Here is a 20362-nt window from a genome sequence, read left to right on the forward strand (position 1 = left end):
CATAAGCAGGCTCAGTTCACAGGCAGATAGATGGCACTCTGTAAATTCTTAAAAACCACTGAATTTTCTATTGACAATTAATGCCAAGCTTATTCTTCCTACGAAGAGAGGCATTGACAAATGGCATACTCTTGGATGTCACCAGTGTCACTTGCTTTTCATGTAAAATGTAATAGCAAAGCAGCTATTAATATTCACCAAAAATATCTGCAGACATTGCTCACTTTCACCTGTTTAGATGATTCCTAAAAATATCCAGGACTTTTAAATATTTGAAAAAAGGGAATAAAAAGTTGCAGGGTTTTGTAAGTGACTTTTATAATAAAATTCATCAGAAAATATTCATATAGCTTTCTGACTACATTTTAATATTACTTCTACATATGTTTTGCAATGGCTATTGCATCAATGATTCTCTACAACATTTTATTAATCTGCTTTGCTTTTCACCGAGTTACATACTAAACGTTGTTACTAATACCTGTGAAAGTTATTCTAATATCTCAGTTCATGAGATGATACTATCCATGGGTTATAAAAGTTATAAACTGATTAAGTTTATATTTTTGTTTTACTATATAAAGTATTTGGACTTGATATTTCAGAGACAGTAAATTTAGTTCTTGGGACATATTTTGAGAGGGTGTCTAAAGATATAACACTTGAAAAATAAACAGTAGTTGTTTGCTGGCATCAACACATGGGTTGAAAGCTGTTTGAAAAGTTATTAAAATGTAGTGACAAATAGCAGTGAGAGTAGACTTTATAGAGGAGGAGGACTAGTTTGTGTCATAAGCCTAATGATGAGTCCAGTTACTCTTTTAAGAGCTTCATCAAAGATTGGGAGTAAAGGGACAACAGATTAATTAAATTCTTGGAGCTATTAAAACTAATATCAAACAATAAAATTTATCAGCCCATATACTTGGCTCAAATATGCCTCATCCTTTAATTCAAAAGGCAGTGACAACATTTGAATTTCAACCAAATAGTTCTGGAATAATATTAGGAAATTTATACCGCAAATGCACCATATTTTAAAGTATTAAGAAATTTAGACACATGTGACTTCTGGCTTAAGTTCTGTTACTATCTTTACATGTCTTTACATGGTTTTATTTTTCAGTCTTGATTAAAAACGCACTTTATAATGTGAACAAAGCAATCCCAGGCAGATAATCAAATATAGGCATCAACTGTGAAACTCATTTGTTCTGGGCCACCAGCTTTTCTTTATAGCTAAGAGCTTTGAACTCACTCAGCATAGATGGCTTTGCTTCAGTCTTCAAAAGAACAATCCTGACTACAGCTAATAGGCTTGGGAAGGCTCTGTCGAATGCTCTAGAGTAAGAATAACAGCTAACAACCCCTGATAATGCGATTCTGGCCTTTCATTTCACTTGTAAAATTTAATTTCTATTGTGTTTTTTCTGGAATCTGTCTAGAAATCCTTTCTACCACTCTCCACTTCTTTAAAGTTAAAGTCTCAACTTCTTTAAAATATGGCCATTTTTCTAGCTCCTATGGTCTGACTTTTCTCTTGTTTTTAATAGTAATTCTTCTCTCCCTCTAGGAGCTGGAGTTTCCTTGTTTCTGATTACAGCTTCCATTGCACTAACAGATCCTTCGGATAGTAGTTCCCTGGCTGTCTCTCTTTTCCCTGAATACAAATATATACAGCATTTCCAACCTTACATCTTTCTGTGTTCTATTGCCCCCACTGTTTAGGAAACAGTAATTCTAATAGCAATAGCTTCTCATCACAAATGAGGAGCATATATCCATAGCTGTAATTAGTAAATATAAGTACAAAGAAATAAAATGCTTCTATAATTTTAATAAAAATAGATCAGATAGCAATATGGAGTTTTTTTCATGATTATCATGAATAGCATTTATTAATTTAAAATAATTATATTAAAGAAAATAACTAAATTTTATTGTCCACATTATAATGCCCAGCTAATTGGCATAGGAGTCTCAAACTTTACTTCTGTACTTCTATCTTAAGAGGCATATTTGTCTGGGTACAAAGCGTTTAGTAGATTTACTAAGCTCTGCCCTATTCTCCCTTTCCCCGCTACCTAAGTGGGGCTGGTTCTAGAGGCTAGTTCTTCTTTTCTAGCTATTTCTAGACAAAATCAGGATTCTCAACTCTTTTCTCATATCTTACTATACCAGAAAAACTTCTTTGCCTGCTCCCCAAATTCTCAATTGCATATGCAGTAATGTGCTAGTAAGAATTTTAATAACCTCTTCTATAGGAGTGAAAGTTTATCCCATTAACCAATTTTAATAGCACGGATATCCACCATGGCCAAATGCAAGCTCCCGGAGTGACTTAGCTAATCAGGAGTTAGGTCATGTATGTTATTTATTGCTGGATACAAATGAATCCAAAACTTGACAGCATAAAAAAATATGCATCTTTAGCCTCTCAGTTTCTGTTGACCAAAAAATCAGGGTTTCTCAAAAGAGTACAGACAAAGTGTGAGCCAGAACTTTGGTCTCAAGTAAAGGCTCAACTGAGCAAGTGCACATTGTTAAATTCACTCACAGGTTGTTGGACGAACTCATTCTCTTAAAACCTCAGCTCAGCTGCTTATTCCTCCATTGATGAGTTTTCTAGAACTCTCACCTCCTTGAGAAAAGACGAAACACGCCTGATATGGGAAGTGTCATAGCTCCTAGACTGCCTTACTCAACTTTTCTATCACTCTATGTCCCAGAAGGATAACAGCAAGCCCCAACAATAATATTGACTCCTGTCTCCTACAAAATGACACTCTCCAAATTTTTAATATGTATGTGATAGTCTAAACTTAAGGATGCCTTTGAAGTGATGTGCTAAATTATTCAAGTTCATTCCTGTAATATGATGAAACTACCTAATTCAGTTCACCATTGTTAACTTTTATTCAGCTTTTGCTTCATGAGGCATTCATTACATCTCTTTCTTTTAAAACATTGTTTGACCTCTTTTAACTCTGCTCCCCAGGTTTCTGTGATTCAACCCTTTTTATAGTGCACACTACATCTCTCTGCCATTCTTTGTCTGTTTCCTTCAGGGCTTCCTCTCCCTTGGCTACCTTTTAGAAGCTGGTTTTCTAAGGATTTCATTTTTGGCCCTTGACTCATCTCACTCTCCACATACTTTGTAGGTTCTGCTTACTCCCTAGAAGCTTCAAGCTCTTCAGGTTTCAATCCGGCAACATTTCCTCTCTACATTTAGCTCTATTCATGACTCCTTGTATCTCCTTCACCATCACTGCCAAATGGCAAACACAGACATACCCATGAACCGTGAATAAATAAGTTTTCATCTTATGACATCTTAAAAGTGGCCCAATCACAGCCATCAATATAGATGATTCCCAAGACCATTATAGTAAGTAGAAGCTACCCTATGACAGCAGCTGCATATTTTGATTATATTTATATGGAATGTACTTCCTTTAACTCTTCAAACGATAAAAGTTTAAGAAGAGAAAATAGTATTTTCCATGTGCTACATGTAGGCAAGGACACTTTAAAGGAAAAGGATATTGAGTAACAGAGGAAAATTGACATATTCTATATCTTCATTTGTATGGTAGATAAATGACTATAGATATTTGTCAAGGCTCATAAAACCAAGCCTTTAAAAGATTAATTTTGTTGAATGCAAATTATACCTTAGTAAGACTGATCAATACATCAAAAATCTGAATATATTATCATTCTTTCCTCAATCTTTTTCCTATACCTGTATTTTAAATGTCATTTCAAACCAATTCCCAGACACATAAAGAAGTATACAGTCATCTCTGATATGTCCTCTATTCTAGCATTTTACACCTAATCCTTCAGCCAATTATAAACCTTTAAAATATAACTCTAAATCCTTCTCTCTTCCAGTAATTGACAAAGTATAAACCCACATCTCTTCTTGCTAACTGTAGGCAAAATTTATTGATGTCACTTCTGGAATACCAAGATTTTTTAGACACCTTTTGTCACCAGGATTCCTTCTTACATGTCAAAATTGGCATAATTCATATTTCTTTTGTGAAAAAATGCTGGTTTAATTATCTAGATTTATTGATGTTCTCTTCCTTATACAATTTTTGAAGCAAAACAGATAGTTATTAATTTCTTAAAACCAATAATAAATTATGCTTATATTCTCCCCGTTCTAAACTCGAGAGAACTGTGACCAAAGTTATATGTCATTCTATGCATAGAGTGTGTATATTTTAGATGAAGAATCAGAAATGAATAGATACTTGCTAAAGTGAAATTACATTTACATGTAAACCCTCCCATCTTTTCCTCTATTAATAAAGTCTCTTTTCAAATGCAATTTACAGTGTTCTGGGGTCTAGAACTTTGGACTGTAAATAAAATCATCAGAGGAAAGCAAACCAATGTATCTGTAACCCAAGATTATTGGCCAATGAGTCATACAAACTTAAAATGTAAATGTATGTCTATGAGAATATCTGTGGATGTTCTCTCTCATCAGCCCAGACATACTTCAACATTCATGTTTGTCTTAAAGGGTAGATCTTCAGCAAGATTTTTAGGAATACTACATATTTAGGAACATTAAATATATTCTCAGCAGTTCCATGTATATATTTCATGTATATTTTCAACAGGAGTTTTTATTCAAAACTCCTTTTGAGCAAGTATGAAGTGTCTATGAATCTTCATTCTTTATCTAATGAATCTCTGCACCTCTTTGCCTTAGATTGTTATAGGACCTAGGGCTGTTAAGTGCTTATGTAAGATATTTGAAAATTCCATTGGTTATAGCCTTGGGGAGTGAAGTTGGATCTCAAGGTTAAGAACAACTTTCAAAGAACAATTGCACATGTGCCTCAGCTCATCTCACCACACCAGATATGTATGATATGTTATTAACTAGGGATATAGGCAGGGTTAGATACATAGATATTTGAAGATGTCTCAGACTAATGCTTCCTCATTTGTCTAAATGACATAGATTTGACCCTAATGGGCAATAATACTTTGGGAAAAAAAGTACTAAACTATTTCTTCCATTTTACATAAGGAGTAAAACTTATTAATTTCTTTTATATGCAACAGTTAAATTTTCTTTCCCAAATTGTTTAACTTGCATAGCTGTCCTTCTTTGTGCCATCCAAGATTATTAGTTGATTAATGACAAGATTATTTATAAACACGTCAACAATTAAGTAGCCATTGCATTTGAAGTAATGATAGAGATTATGATCCAAAAGCACACAGGCTTTAGTCTCAGTTATTTTAAAGTATAGTCAAGAGGTCATATTGATCAAATAGTCATACTCATGATATGTAATTATTAGTTGAGATAGATATCTGACAGAAATAATCTCAGTTCTGCAGGAAAATATATTACATATAGCTTATTTTCATTAGAATCAATGAAAGCAATAGTGCTGTGACATGAAAGCTAAATGAGTTGACACACAAAGAGGGAGAAAGAAGGAAGTATTTATGACAGAGAAAGAAAACATACTTAAAGGACGACTAATCCATTAGATCCAAGGCACATAAGATAGACAGAGAGAAAAGCAGATACCTAGTGGGAGACAAGAGAAATTGTAAGTAGCGAAGGACCTTCCTGACTATTAGAAATATTTTTGCCCATATTATTTCTACTATCAATGTGAAACAATGGGTAAAACAAAACAAAGGAATTCTTCTGTTAGGCAACTCTGCATTATAGGAAAAAGATACAGGAAATTCAGAATATCCTGGTAATAATAGAGAAAAGAGAGCTGTATCTATTCATGAACTATTTGATAAGGAAAATGGACAAAACTTGTTATGGCATATGAACTAGTAAAGAAAGCTTGATTTTTTCAACACTTTTTTTTTCAGTTAAAAACTTGACATTTATTTTGACCATTATATATATATATATATATATATATATATATATATATATATATATATATATTTAGGTATTTTCCTCATTTACATTTCCAATGCTATCCCAAAAGTCCCCCAATACCTCCGCTACCCAACCACTCCCACTTTTTGGCCATGATATTCCCCTGTACTGGGGCATATAAAGTTTGCATGTCCAATGGGCCTCTCTTTCCAGTGATGGCCAACTAGGACATCTTTGGATACATACGCAGCTAGAGTCAAGACTTCCGGGGTATGGTTAGTTCATAATGTTGTTCCACCTATAGGGTTGCAGATCCCTTTAGCTCCTTGGGTACTTTCTCTAGCTCCTCCATTGGGGGCCCTGTGATCCATCCAATAGCTGACTGTGAGCATCCACTTATGTGTTTGCGAGGCCCCAGCATAGTCTCACAAGATTCAGCTATATCAGGGTCCTTTCAGCAAAATCTTGCTAGTGTATGCAATGGTGTCACCATTTGGAGGCTGATTATGGGATGGATCCCTGGATATGGCAGGCTCTAGATGGTCCATCCTTTTGTCTCAGCTCCAAACTTTGTCTCTGTAACTCCTTCCATGAGTGTTTTGTTGCCAAGTCAAAGAAGGGGCAAAGTGTCCACACTTTGGTCTTCATTCTTCTTGAGTTTCATGTCTTTTGCAAATTGTATCGTATATCTTGGGTATTCTAAGTTTCTGGGCTAATATCCACTTATCAGTGAGTACATATTGTGTGAGTTCTTTTGTGATTGGGTTACCTCACTCAGGATGATGCCCTCCATGTCGATCCATTTGCCTAGGAATTTTATAAATTCATTCTTTTTAATAGCTAAGTAGTACTACATTGTGTAAATGTACCACATTTTCTGTATCCATTCCTCTGTTAAGGGACATCTGGTTTATTTCCAGCTTCTGGCTATTATAAATAAGGCTGCTATGAACATAGTGGAGCAAGTGTCCTTCTTACCTGTTGGAACATCTTCTGGATATATGCCCGGGGGAGATATTGTGGGATCCTCCGATAGTAATATGTCCAGTTTTCTGAGGAACCGCCAGACTGATTTCCAGAGTGGTTGTACAAGCTTGCAATCCCACCAACAATGGAGGAGTGTTCCTCTTTCTCCACATCCTTGCCAGCATCTGCTGTCAACTGACTTTTTGATCTTAGCCATTCTGACTGGTGTGAGGTGGAGTCTCAGGGTTGTTTTGATTTGCATTTCGCTCATGATTAAGAATGCTGAACATTTTTTTCAGGTGTTTCTCAGACATTCGGTATTCCTCAGGTGAGAATTCTTTGTTTAGCTCTGATCCCCATTTTTATTGGGGTTTTTTATTTTCTGGGGTTCACTTTCTTGAGTTCTTTATATATATTGGATATTAGTCCCCTATCTGATTTAGAATAGGTAAAGATCCTTTCCCAATCTGGTGGTGGCCTTTTTGTCTTATTGATGGTGTCTTTTGCCTTACAGAAGCTTTGTAGTTTAATGAGGTCCCATTTGTAAATTCTCGATCTTACAGGACAAGCCATTGCTAATCTATTCAGGAATTTTTTCCCCTGTGCCCATATGTTAGAGGCTTTTCCCCACTTTCTCCTCTATAAGATTCAGTGTCTCTGGTTTTATGTGGAGTTCCTTGATCCACTTAGATTTGACCTTAGTACAAGGAGATAGGAATGGTTCAATTCGAATTCTTCTAAATGATAATTGCCAGTTGTGCCAGCACCATTTTTTGAGAATGCTGTCTTTTTCCCACTGGATGGTTTTAGCTCCCTTGTAAAAGATCAAGTGACCATAGGTGTGTGGGTTCATTTCTGGGTATTCAATTCTATTCCACTGGTCTACTTGTCTGTCACTATACCAGTACCATGCAGTTTGTATCACAATTGTTCTGTAGTAAAGCTTTAGGTCAGGCATGGTGTTTCCACCAGAGGTTCTTTTATCCTTGAGAAGAGTTTTTGCTATCCTAGGTTTTTTGTTATTCCAGATGAATTTGCAGATTGCTCTTTCTAATTTGTTGAAGAATTGAGTTGGAAATTTGATGGGGATTGCATTGAATCTGTAGATTGCTTTTGGCAAGATAGCCATTTTTACAATGTTGATCCTGCCAATCAATGAGCATGGGAGATCTTTCCATCTTCTGAGATCTTCTTTAATTTCTTTCTTCAGAGACTTGAAGTTCTTCTCATACAGATCTTTCACTTCCTTAGTTAGAGTCACACCAAGGTATCTTATATTATTTGTGACTATTTAGAAGGGTGTTGTTTCCCTAATTTCTTTCTCAGCCTGTTTATCCTTTGTGTACAGAAAGGCCATTGACTTGTTTGAGTTAATTTTATATACAGCTACTTCACCAAACCTGTTTATCAGGTTTAGGAGTTCTCTGGTGGATTTTTAGGGTCACTTATATATACTATCATATCATCTGCAAAAAGTGATATTTTGACTTCTTTTCCAATTTCTATCGCCTTGATCTCCTTTTGTTGTCGAATTGCTCTGGCTAGGACTTCAAGTACAATGTTGAATAGGTAGAGAGAAAGTGGGCAGCCTTGTCTAGTCTCTGATTTCAGTGGGATTGCTTCCAGCTTCTCACCATTAACTTTGATGTTGGCTACGGGTTTGCTGTGGATTGCTTTTATCATGTTTAAGTATGGGCCTTGAATTCCTGATCTTTCCAAATCTTTTATCATGAATGGGTGTTGGATTTTGTCAAATGCTTTCTCCATGTCTAATGAGATGATCATGCGGTTTTTGTCTTTGAGTTTGTTTATATAATGTATAATGTTTATAGATTTCCATATATTAAACCATACCTGCATCCCTGGAATGAAACCTACTTGGTCAGGATGGATTATTGTTTTGATGTGTTCTTGCATTAGGTTAGAGAGAATTTTATTGAGTATTTTTGCATCGATATTCATAAGGGAAATTGGTCTGAAGTTCTCTATCTTTGTTGGATCTTTCTGTGGTTTAGGTATCAGAGTAATTGTGGATTCATAGAATTAGTTGGGTAGAGTACCTTCTACTTCTGTTTTGTGGAATAGTTTGTGCAGAATGGAATTAGACCTTCTCTGAAGGTCTGATAAAACTCTGCACTAAACCCATCTGGTCCTTGGCTTTTTTTGGTTGGGAGACTATAAATGACTGCTTCTAATTCTTTAGGGGATTTGGGACTGTTTAGATCTTTAACTTGATCCTGATTTTACTTGGTACCTGCTATCTGTATAGATATTTGTCCATTTCATACAGGTCTTCCAGTTTTGATGAGTATAGCCTTTTGTAGAAGATCTGATGGTGTTTTGGATTTCTTCACGATCTGTTGTTCTGTCTCCCTTTTTATTTCTAATTTTGTTAATTAGTATGCTGTCCCTGTGCCCTCTAGTGATTCTGGCTAAGGGTTTATCTATCTTGTTGATTTTCTCAAAGAACCAACCCCTCCTTTGTTTGATTCTTTGAATAGTTCTTCTTGTTTCCACTTGGTTGATTTCGCCCCGACTTTGAATATTTCCTGCTCTCTACTCCTCTTTGGTGAATTTGCTTCCTGTTTTTCTAGAGCTTTTAGATGTGTTCTCAAGCTGCTAGTGTGTGCTCTCTCTAGTTTCTTTTTGGAGGCACTCAGAGCTATGAGTTTCCCTCTTAGAAATGCTTTCATTGTGTACCATAAGTTTTGGTATGTTGTGGCTTCATTATCATTAAACTCTAAAAAGTCTATAATTTCTTTCCTTATACCTTCCTTGACCAAGATATCATTGAGAAGGGTGTTGTTAATTTTCCACGTGAATGTTGGCTTTCCATTATTTATGTTGTTATTGAAGATCAGCCTTAGTCCATTGGGTTCTGATAGGATGCATGGGAAAATTTCAATAATTTTGTATCTGTTGAGGCCTGTTTTGTGACCAATTATATGGTCAGTTTTGGAGAAGGTACCATGAGGTGCTGAGAAGAAGGTATATCCTTTTGTTTTATGATAAAATGTTCTGTAGATATCTGTTACATCCATTTGTCTCATAACTTCTGTTAGTTTCACTGTGTCCCTGTTTAGTTTCTGTTTCCACAATCTGTCCATTGATGAGAGTGGTGTGTTGAAGTCTCCCACTATTATTGTGTGAGGTGCAATGTGTGCTTTGAGCTTTACTTAAGTTTCTTTAATGAATGTGGCTGCCCTTGCATTTGGAGCATAGATATTCAGAATTGAGAGTTCCTCTTGGAGGATTTTACCTTTGATGAGAATGAAGTGTCCCTCCTTATCTTTTTTGATAACTTTGGGTTGGAAGTTGTTTTTATTCGATATTAGAATGGCTACTCCAGCTTGTTTCTTCAGACAATTTGCTTGGAAAATTGTTTTCTAGCCTTTTACTCTGACGTAGTGTCTGTCTTTTTCCCTGAGATGGGTTTCCTGTAAGCAGCAGAATGTTGAGTCCTGTTTGTGTAGCCATTCTGTTAGTCCATGTCTTTTTATATGAGAGTTGATTCCATTGATATTAAGAGATATTAAGGAAAAGTAATTGTTGATTCCTTTTATTTTTGTGGTTAGAGTTGGCATTCTGTTCTTGTGGCTGTCTTCTTTTTGGTTTGTTGAGGGATTACTTTCTTGCTTTTTCTAAGGGGTGGTTTCGGTCCTTGTATTGTTTTTTTTTTTTTTTTTTTCTGTTATTATCCTTTGAAGGGCTGGATTCCTGGAAAGATAATATGTGAATTTGTCATGGAATACTTTGGTTTCTCCATCTATGGTAATTGAGAGTTTGGCTGGGTATAGTAGCCTGGGCTGGCATTTGTGTTCTCTTAGTGTCTGTATAACATCTGTCCAGGCTCTTCTGGCTTTCATAGTCTCTGGTGAAAAGTCTGGTGTAATTCTGATAGGCCTGCCTTTATGTTACTTGACCTTTTTCCCTTACTGCTTTCAATATTCTATCTTTATTTCATGCATTTGTTGTTCTGAATATTATGTGTTGGGAGGAATTTCTTTTCTGGTCCAGTCTATTGAAGTTCTGTAGGCTTCTTGAATGTACATGGGCATCTCTTTCTTTAGGTTTGGGAATTTTCTTCTATAATTTCGTTGAAGATATTTGCTGGCCCTTTAAGTTGAAAATCTTCATTCTCATCCATTCCTATTATCCATAGGTTTGGTCTTCTCATTGTGTCCTGGATTTCCTGGATGTTCTGAGTTAGGGTCTTTTTGTATTTTTTATTTTCTTTGATTGTTGTGCCAAAGTTCTCTATGGAATCTTCTGTACCTGAGATTCTCTCTTCCATCTCTTGTATTTTGTTGCTTATTCTCGCATCTATGGTTCCAGATTTCTTTCCTAGGGTTTCTATCTCCAGCATTGTCGCACTTTGGGTTTTCTTTATTGTATCTATGTCCCTTTTAGGTCTTGGATTTTTTTATTCAATTCTATCACCTGTTTGTTCCTGTTTTCTTGCAATTCTTTAAGTGATTTTTGTGCTTTAAGGTCTTCTACCTGTTTAGCAGTGTTCTCCTGTATTTCTTTAAGTGAGTTATTAAAGTCCTTCTTGATGTCCTCTACCATCATCATGAGATATGCTTTTAAATCAGGGTCTAGCTTTTCGGGTGTGTTGGGGTGCCCTGGACTGGGCGAAGTGGGAGTGCTGCGTTCTGATGATGGTGTGTGGTTTTGGTTTCTGTTAGTAGGATTCTTACATTTGCCTTTCGCCACCTGGAAATCTCTGGAGTTAGTTGTTATAGTTGTCTCTGGTTAGAGCTTGTTCCTCAGGTGACTATGTTAGCCTCTATCCGCAGACCTGGGAGACTAGCTCTCTCCTTAGTTCCAGTGTTCAGAGTACTCTCTGCAGGCAAGCTCTCCTCTTGCAAGGAAGGTGCCCAGATATCTGTTGTTCGAACCTGCCTCCTGGCAGAAGTTGTGATCTACTCACCATATGTTTTAAGATCCCATGGACGGTCCTCTGGGGACCTTGCAGGTGTCCATAGACTCCACGCCCATGGTACCCCAGTGCAGGCGTGGACTGGAAGGGACTTGTGACTCCATGTGTTTTTCTTTGTTTTGTTTTAACATATCTCTTTCTAAAGTAGAGACCAGTGTGATAATAGCATTTCTACACTGAAATCTGATAATCTTAAGACACTTTGTCAAAAAAAGCACTGTTAACTTAGCAACTAAGCATTTTTTTTGTTTGTTTGGTTTTTTTTGTTTTGTTTTGTTTTGTTTTGGTTTTGGTTTTTGGTTTTTGGTTTTTGGTTTTTCAAGACAGGGTTTCTTTGTATAGCCCTGGCTGTCCTCGAACTCACTTTGTAGACCAGTCTGGCCTCGAACTCAGAAATCTGCCTGCCTCTGCCTCCCAAGTACTGTGATTAAAGGCGTGTGCCACCATGCCCGACCTTAAGCATTTCTATCTTAATTTCAAAGAGAAATGAGCTGATAAGTATCTAGAGGTCATCATTTTATACATGGTTACTAAGGTCTTGTAATGAGTAAGGCTGTCTTAAAAAAAATACCAAATACAAGGATAAAACTCAAAATAAGCCATAAGAAACATAGCTAGCAATAACTACTTGATCCTGAAGAGAAAATCGGAGGCAGGAGAATGGAGGGAGGAGAAAATCCAGGAAAATGTGATATTGAAAAGGGCAAGGAAGGAGAGACTCTTGATAATGATAAGGTCAATGTTGTTAAGTAATGCTAATAGATAAAGTGCAGTGAAAACGAAGTGCACTGAACATAGAATGTGGACCTGATTACTGAGTAGGGAGGGCTCTCTACTGAAGTATAGGTTAAGGTGAAATTACTGAGAGCAGGATATAAAGAAATACCTAAAACAAGTACAAATGGCTCCTCCAAGAGGCATAGGTGCAAAAATAAATTTGATTGAGGAATTAAACAGTAGCAAAAACTTTGGGGTGGGGGACAGGCTTGGAAGGGGCTTTTTCTGTCTTAATGATATATAACTATCTATACATGTGTATAAATAAGATGGATAAAACTACACATGTATATGGGTATTTGTAATTATGTACATACATATATATGAGAGAGAAACAGAAAGGAGAGATGTAAAAATCAAAGGAAATGGAGTAGGAATAGAAAGAATCATACTGATGGTGAAAGGTTGATAAGAGGACAAGACACTTGAAAGGGTGTCAAAGGATAGCTGGATGATTTAGTGTCAAGCACTCAGTGAAATTCTCTATTATCAGAGAGTGAATGGTGAGAGATTGGAAAAAGATGCAGGGAGACTGGTATGCTTGGTAAAAGGAGAATTTTCTATAGCTTCTATATTTCTATAAACTAGAAAAATCTGTTTGTAAGGTGTCATGAGAATAGCAGAGATCTGACACACTTTTTGTTAAGAATAGATAATCCTGAAGATGCTTCCATGGATGAATCTCTGGCACAGGTGCAGACCACTCTGAGATTATCAATTCAGAAAGTATAGAGTTAGTAATTTCTTTTGCTGACTACCTTCCTCCAGAGTCCAGGTACTCAGAAAGGCATGGAAGAGGATGGTGGGTATATCCTGTTTGTAGTTTGTTTTTCCCAGTATTGTAGGACAATGACAAACATGAAGAAGTATACATGTTGAGAAAACTATACATGAATATTGGATTATGAAAGAAAGTAAAGAACAAAGAATGAGGAATTGGTTGGAGTTGGAAGATATTAAAAATATTTTCAACTACGACGACCCTTAAGTTATATATAGTGATTACATGTGTAATAACACATGTATTCTCTGCCATCTGTGAAGTTTACATGCAATTGCTCTTCTTGTAGAATAAAGTTGCTATGGTGTGGGAATACTCTAGAGGAGGGACAATACAAAGAATTTGAATGACAATTGCCAGAACACAGAAGTAATAAAATCTCATGTTCTAAATGCACACCAGAGTAACAACAGTTCACAAGAGCCTGTTATATACCTTATGAATAACTAATAGAGAATGTCTAGTATGCTCCAAACAAAGAAATGATAAAGAGATGTAAATGCTACTCACCCTGATTTGATCAGTATATGAGATATACCTGTATTGAAATATTACACTATAATTCAAAAATTATTATATTTATTACATCAATGTTTAATGCTTGGGGTGAAAATGCAACCACTTTTATTTTACTATTAGATACTGTGTGCATATTTCAATTTATCATATTTTCTAAGTATATACAATGAGGGCCATAAATAAGGAGATTGAAAACAGAAGTATTTTAGAGGAGTCATGTAGAAGCAGGTGCTTTAATTAATGATTTCTTAAAATAATTTTTGAATGGTGATAAAGTGACTGTGGAAACATATGCCTGAAGTAAGTTGAACATATACATTGTTAAAGATAAGAAGGTAATGAAAAGGAACAGTCTCATGATTAATAGATTTCTACTTGAATGATGAAGATATTCAGAGCAATGGTGAAATTTGGCAAGAGAGGAAAGCTATAGTGGAAACGAACCTCATTAAAGTGTCCACTTAACAGGACAGAATGGCTGAGCATGCAGAAAACATCACTGGTAAGGCAAGGGATGATCAAGTAGTATGGCCATAAGAAATGCAGGCATTCCTAGAATGTGTTCAAGGCTGATTTCTCAAAATTGTTAAAAAGTGTTGATATAACCATAAGAAAAGACAGCAGCATTAGCTCTGCACTGACTCCAAGATTTAAGATTAGAATCAGTGTAGAACTATCACCTGAAAACTACAGAGGAGGAGGTGCCAAAAGGGAGCTGTGTTATCTCGTAGATAAGGAGACAAATACTCATAAAAGGTAAATACATAGGATACCATTGCTTTAAATAGCATTTGTAGGGGTTAAAGTTAACTATTCTAAAAACAACATAAGTAGAAGAGCTGCATCTGGTATCATCATCATCATCATCATTCCAAGTAATTCATAAACACTGGTGAGAAGCATGGCTTACCATTTGGAAAGTTAAAAGCAATAAGGACACAAAAACAAAGATTCGAAATGATATTGATGCAAGCATGGATTTCGAAGGTAACAACCAGAGTGACTAAGGCTCTTCATGGCCAAGTGATATCAACTGCTATTGATACACACAGTATTCAAAGCCAAGCCTGCACATTAATACTACTTCTGCTGCCTTTAGATAATACACACAGGCTATATCAGTAGATCGTCTAGGAAACATCTGTCCTGTGTAGATTACATATAAAGATACATAGGTTTTAAAAGCAGAGGAAGGTTGAAATAGAGCTCATGGAAATGATACTTTGAAGAAAATAATAGACACATACAATAAAATAAACTATCCATCTCATGGGTCATGCTCTCAAGATAAACATAGCTCAACAGTATTCATTAAATGTTAAGTTTTCTTAGAACTACTGTCAAGTAATAAATGCTGAGAGAGGGAGAATGACACTCCTCCAGAGATGAGCCCCATAATTGTTATTCAATACAAAGTGTCTGTCTGTGAGATTATATGTACACAAACAAAACTAAACAGACTCAGTAGGTTGTATTTATATATTTGCGTGTTTGTGTGTGTGTGTGTGTAATAACTAAGAAAAAGAGAACATCCTCTTTATAGGAGGGGAGGAGGTGATTAGAGGGAAAAATGTGAGAGGTTATGGAGCATGGAAGAAATGGAAATGATGTAATTATATTTAAAATAAAATTAAGATTTTGAAGAAATAGAATTGTGTATTACCTTCCTTTTAGTATGAACATAGAAATATTTTCTGTCTATATTTTTGTTACAGCACTATCATCTGCTTCTGAGTGATACAGGAAACAACTGATTCATATCCTTGGAAGAACTTTTATTTGACTCTCAAGAAATAAAACACTGATTTGAAGCTATTTGAATGTCACTAAGACATCAGAATACAAAGATCATTCTTAAGAACTAAATTGAATAGACCAAGTGACCAAAAGATGGAAAAATAACCATTGTCACAATCAGAAGTCATAAATCAATGTAATAGAAATCTAGTGTATTAATCTTTATTTCTTATAGTCACAGATAGGTCATTTTTTGTACTTAACATTATCATTGAAACCACTTCTAGTGGAAATGGTAAAAGAGAGAAGATACTAGTAATCTTTTCCTATTCATAAATATCAATAAATAATATTATACAGAATCACCATGCAAGAAAATTGTCACTGGGTATCTAATGACTCCCTAAGCATACAAGATTTTGGAAAGATATTTAATAATATATACTTGCTTAAAATTCAAGACAGAATGTTTAACTATAAACAGGTCCCTCTGGAGATCAGGATAAATGATATCAAAGGGCCACCCCTATTTGGAAAGCAATGATGCATGGCTTGTCAGGTAGTTCTTCATCAATAGACTTCCCTTAATATATTCAAATAAGTGAACAAATATAGCATGCAAGAAATTCTAGTTCTGCCAAGTATGCACTAAAAATATTACACTGTATCATGGCAAACAGCAGCAAAAGGGATTTTGATTACCTTGGAAATGAAGCCAATGACTATTTCAAGTTTATTTAATGTTTAGTTAGTATATGAATAAATAGGTTTCAGCTTCATGTCTTGATATATTTATGTTTTTAAGAGCAATTTTAAAAAACAATGACATTAAATTATTACAGCAAAGTATTGCTTGAGGGATTGTAACTATGCATCAAAGTTAGATTTGTTATTTTAATCTGATACAAATTATTTATTAACTTGAAAGTATTTTTATAAAATAAAATCTTGGGGTCTCTGTAACACTGTCTATGGGTAATAAAATGATGGAGACAGGATATCCCTCTTAATTTAATTTATGAACCAGAGTGCCATGGCCCTGTGAGATTCCAGTCCTTTTCCTAATGCAGGTGATCCTCTATCTGGCATTATCACCAGCATGAGAAAAATATGTGCAGTTTCCATGAAATGGAACTCTTGAGTTATGTTCCAAAGACTGAAATATTGTCTGTTTCTTAGAATTGTATCTATAGGCCTACAGCAGGATCTGAATCCTATTTGGATCCTATTTGGATGTCCTACATAGGCTGTAGTTCTCTAGATTTCCTTGGATTGTACTTATAACTCACTGCATAGGTCTTTCGCTTCTCTAAATCCTAGTTAATGGGAGCATTTACTTAACCTCCTGAAAGGCATCACTTTTTTTTTTTTTTCAGAAAATTCAATGTTTTTGCTTCTAGATCTGATTCTAGATACTTAACTGCTGTGGTATCTAGAGTCTTTCTTAGCACCTCACGATGCCAGAGTCCCCATCATAACCTTCTCAGTGATGCTCAGCACTCTCAACAGGAAAGACCCTTCACTTCTCCACCTTCTTTTTATTGTACATGCTGCCTCTCGAGATGCTTGCCCAAATCTAACATTTTAATTTCTACCCCATTACTATGATACTATATTGATATGATAATTTTTAACTCTTTAAGCAGATATTATATTGAGGAATTTAGTATTGTCTAGTTTGATATCATGTTTCACAAATAGCTTAGCATACTACCATGAACAATTGGTGGAACTTAATAAACATTTGCTTTGAATGTGTTAATTACTGTTACTTTGAAGATAATACAAGGAACAAAATTTCCAAAGTTTTAAATCCCAAAACTAATCCTTAAATTGGAGCTCCACACATAAAAACTTTACATTTCAGTTGTAATACTCCGAATCCATGTATCAGAACTCATGCACAGTGGATATTCCTTATATGACTGTGGATATGATGGAGCTAATTATTTCAGAGTTGCATACATAAAATTTTTATTTTATTTTTATTTTAATATTATCTCCAGTGCTATATAATGTCATTGCTTTGATATATATTTACTAATCGATTGAAAGTAATACCAGTTAACACAGTTAAATGTCTTCTCAAGTATGCAGTACAATAAAAGACTTTGATGTAAAGCTTCTTAACTTTTACTCTAGTATTGAAAAAATTCTCATACTTGACTTAGAGCTACAGTAATAAACATCAGAGTGTCCTTTGTTATACACTAACAGTTACTGAGCCTCATGTGGGAAAACAAAAAACTTGCCTTCAACAACAGTAAAGATAGCTGTTTTGAATTTCAAAATGAGGCTCTGACTTCCTGTTGAGGGAAGTTCTGACTAGCAGGTCTTTAGGCTCTACAACTACTTAGCACTTTTGAGTTTCCTCTCATGCTGTTGTTCTGTCCACATACTCGAAGGCTGTGTCCTACACTTGCTACTGATCAGGTGCCTAAAGATCAATCCATCTTTCTCATATGCCACCCAAAGGAGTCCCTTATACATTATACCATTATGCCAACAGTACTGTTCTGAAGATGTGTCTGCATTTGAAACCCAATTATAAAAATTTAAGGGAGACATTAAGAATCTACTGAGTTGACATGTCAGAATAACTGAAAAAAAGAAAAAATGAAGTCAGGACATTCTCTTAGAAAGACCAGCCAAGTGGCAAATGACTAATTAATATACCCTACAGACTTCACCAAAGAAAAGGGAAGACCAGTGGAGAATAGAAAATAAGAAGACCCCTGATCTCTAAGCTCCCTGGGGCCTCCAGGCTCTTAAAGGTTACCCGCATCATCTCTGAATGAACACAGACCCAGAAGTCCTCTACTCTATGTGTGTTGGAGGACTCATATCAGCTGGTGTATGATCCCTGTTTGGTGGTCCATTGACAGACCTTAGGGGTTCAGATTAATTGAGACTGCTGGTCCTCCTACAGGATTGCCCTCTTCCTCAGTTTCTTTCAGCCTACTCTAATTCTACAACAGGGGTCAGCTGCTTCTGTCCATTGGTTGGGTGTGAATATCTTCATCTGACTCTTTCAGCTGCTTGTTGGGTCTTTCTGAAGGCAGTCATGATAGGTCCTTTTTGTGAGTGCTCCAGAGCCTCAGTAAGAGTGTCAGGCCTTAAGACCTCCCCTTGAGCTGCATCCCATTTTGGGTCTGTTGCTGGACCTTCTTTTCCTCAGGCTCCTCTCCATTTCTATCCCTGTAATTCTTTCAGAAAGCAGCAATTATGGGCCAGAGTTGTGACTGTGGATGAAAACTCCATCCCTCATTTGATGTCCTGTATTCCTGCTGGAGGTGGTCTCTATAAGTTCCCTTGCCCTACAGTCAGGCATTTCAACTAAGGTCCCTCTCTTTGAGTACTAAGAGTCTCTCACCTCCCAGGACTCTGGTGCATTCTGGAGGGTCTCCTGAACCTCCTATTTCCTGAGGTTGCCTGTTTCTGTTCTTTCTGCTGGCCCTCAGGGCTTCAGTCCTTTTCCCTTACCCAATACCAAATCACTTTCCCTTCCTTTCCACTTGTGATTGCTTTCTTCTCTCTCCTGAGTGGGACTGAGGCATAAAAAATAAAATAGTAAGAAAGAAAGAAAGAGAGAGAGAGAGAGAGAGAGAGAGAGAGAGAGAGAGAGAGAAAGGAAGGAAGGAAGGAAGGAAGGAAGGAAGGAAGGAAGGAAGGAAGGAAGGAAGGAAGAAAGAAAGAAAGAAAGAAAGAAAGAAAGAAAGAAAGAAAGAAAGAAAGAAAGAAAGAAAGAAAGAAAGAAAGACACCAAGAACTGTGATGGAATAAATGAAGGAGTGACTGAATGAGTGAATGAATGAATGAATGAATGAATGAATGAATGAAAAAAAAGAAAACCCAACTAAATGATGGTGTGAATACTTCCTTAGTATTAGTCCTATGGAATAAAAGAATGAAGCAATTTTTAAAAATACGTGCCTAATACAATCACTGTTCGTTATGATGCAGATATACAAAGTTTGTCACTGCTTATATTTCAGTGTAAAGTTTATGCAAATCTTCAACTAAAAAGAAGTCTGCTGTTGAAAAACCTAGGCACTCTCTTCATATCATCTTTATACCTCAAAACCTTCTAAATCACCAACTCCTCACAATAATGGCCTGTGCTTTACAGGAGAAAAGCTCATTTGATAGTATTTATCCTCTTGACATTAAAGGAACCCAAAGAAGTGAATTTCTACAAAGAAGGATTAAAAAAAAATACAGGGCTATTAGTCAAAGAGAATGAAAAAAAAAGACTTAAGTTCTTCAAGGAAAAGTGATTAAAAGCATGACAGAGAACAGTCTAAAGGGAATAAATGATTCAAACAAGGCTGGAGTGTTAAAATATACATCTAGCAGGATTTGACACTTAAATTTCTAAAAGAAAGTGATGATTTTTAGAGACCTCAGGCTAAAAGTTGGTAATGAGAACTTCTCAGAAGCAAATGCCAAGGGGAAATATCCAGTCATTAATAAAAAAGAAATTTGTATTTGATTTTTATTTAGTCATACTTGTTTTATTTTCTTAAAAGAAAAATAATGAATTAAAACTACAGAAATGAAAGAAAATAATAGTTTGTACCAACTAAATAGAATATTTACAACAATTTTCCCAAACATGGGTATATACAATTTCCTTTCAAATAAATCTGTGACATTAGTAGTTAACACAATGTAATAACAAACCATACAATAATGACAGAGCCACACTGCTCTCTCCTTATAGGCCCATGCCGTACAGACCCAAGCAGGAAACCAT

The sequence above is a fragment of the Mus caroli genome, unplaced genomic scaffold (assembly GCF_978045245.1).
Source record: "Mus caroli unplaced genomic scaffold, Mus_caroli_1 scaffold_12, whole genome shotgun sequence".
Classification (NCBI taxonomy): domain Eukaryota; kingdom Metazoa; phylum Chordata; class Mammalia; order Rodentia; family Muridae; genus Mus; species Mus caroli.